The following is a 2285-nucleotide window of genomic DNA, read 5'->3' as shown; positions in this document are numbered from 1 at the left end:
ATATATATAATGAAATATTACTCAGCCATCAGAAAAGACAAATGCCCACTATTTGCTTTGACATGGATGGAACTGGAGGGTATTATGCTGAGTGAAGTAAGTCAATCGGAGAAGGATGATAATCATATAGTTTCACTCATACCTGGAATATAAAAATTGGTGAAAGGGATTATAGGGGAAAGGAGGGGAACTGAGTGGGAAAAATTAGAGAGGGAGACAAACCATAAGAGACTCCTAACTCTGGAAAACAAATAAAGGCTTGTGAAAGGGGAGGTGGGCAGGGGGTGGGGTAATTGGGTGATAGGCACTGAGGAACACACTTAATGGGATGAACACTGGGTGTTATACTATATGTTGGCAAATTGAATTTTTTTAAAAGACTAGACTATAAAATCCTCCTCTTCTTCCAGGAAGGAAGGAAGGAAGGAAGGAAGGAAGGAAGGAAGGAAGGAAGGACTACTAATTATACAGAACAAACTGATGGTTACCAGAGGGGACGTGGGTGAGAGGATGGGGAAATTAAAGAGTGCACCTGTGATGAGCACCAGGTGTTGTATGGAAGTGTTGAATCCTGATACTGTACACCTGAAACTAAGGTAACAGTGTATGTTAACTGGAATTAAAATAAAAACTTTTTAAAGAGGAAAAAAAGGTAAATAAGACTCAAATTAGTTATGTGACTTTCCCAAGGGTCACACTACCAAATATGATCCATAAGTTCAAAGTGTTTGACAATCACTTTGTTTTATGGGAAATGCTGAGGAGGCAGGACAAGATGGTGGAAAAGTAGGAGTCCTAAACTCACCTGGTCCCACCAACTTACATAGATAATTTTCAAAACACCTAAAACACCTAAAAATTCGACCTGAGATTTAAGGAGAGAACAGCTGGAATGCTACAGAGAGAACCGTTTTTGCTTCTAGCAAGGTAGGAAGGCAGAAAAAAATAAAAGAGAATAAAGTGGGGGAGGGGCCCCGCGAAGAGCCAGGCTAAAGCAGAGTGGCGAAAGCCTCCAGGACAGGAAAGCCCAGCCCTGGGGAAGCGGGAACTTTCAAAATCTGCGCCAGAGAGTTTTCCCAGACGGAAAAGTGCTTAGCAGGGAAATTGGGCAGAATCACAGGAGGGGCAGTGAAGCCTCCAGAGTCCCGAAGTCACTAATAGAGGAAGTGCGACAGGGAGAAAGCGCACTGCAAACCACAGACAGATCTAGGTAAAGGGCTGGAGTGCTGGAGCCCTCAGGGCATTTGGGAGAAGCCAGTGGGTTAGGCGGGCCAGCTCCTGATGGAGGTGGCTGTGCCCTGTTGCCTTGGGGGTCTGCGGCCCCCTGCAGCATGGTTCCAGTAGCACAGGGCCCCAGATCCCACAGAACTCAAGCAGACAAAGCCAGCAATCCTGTGTTCCCTCATGACAGGCAGAAGCAGGGAGGGCAAAAGACAGCAAAAATTCTTCTGCTGCTGGGCATCCTGCAAGCTGTGCCGATCAGTGCACCCGTGCCTGCCCCAGGAGCATCTAGGCCAGCGCAGACTGGGAGACTACATTCGTTACTAGCAGGGAGCTGACTCCAGAGTGGGAAATCTGGCCACCGCCATTGCTATTTTTCGTCCTTGTTTCCCTGAGGGCCTGGGAGAGGTGGGGCCACCAGGGAACAAAGGCCTCATAGGAAAAACAGCTGCCACTGAGCCCAGCACCCAGAAGGGAGCGGGCATCTCCACCCAGGCACGCATACCTGAGAATCAGCACAGCAGGCCCTTCCTCCAGAAGACCAACTGAAAGAACAAGGAAAGAGCAAATTCTTGACCAAGCAGTGTTGAAAACTCCAGGACTGAGGGAAATAGACATAGAAGTAGAGGGTCCCCCCCCAACTTAAATTTTTTTTCCTTTTTCCATTACAATTCATTTTTATATCCAACTAAAAATTTCCAATATTTTTTCTTTTCCCACCTTAACTACAATTTTTTACCAGCTCTTCATTTTTAGGTTTCTTCCTTTTTGACTTTCATATTTCTACAATTACATGTCTTAGATATATTTTTCACTTCTGGATTCCCTTCAACATGGTCAATTAAAAAATCATGCTCAATTTAGTTTTGGGAGATATAGGAGATATGAGTTTTTGGTGTTTATTGTTTTCTCTGCCTCATTTTGTTCTACAATGGTGGAAGTTAATACCTTCTAAAACATGACCAGCATGCACCCAGAACCAAGTGGAATACCATGCTTGGTTCATTCTGTGAGATTATATTATCTCTTCATTCCCATTATGCCCCCCTCCTTGATATCATTTA

Source organism: Canis lupus, chromosome X (genome assembly GCF_003254725.2).
Source record: "Canis lupus dingo isolate Sandy chromosome X, ASM325472v2, whole genome shotgun sequence".
Lineage (NCBI taxonomy): Eukaryota > Metazoa > Chordata > Mammalia > Carnivora > Canidae > Canis > Canis lupus.
The sequence above is the reverse complement of the archived record's forward strand: the minus strand, read 5'-3'. Positions refer to the sequence as shown.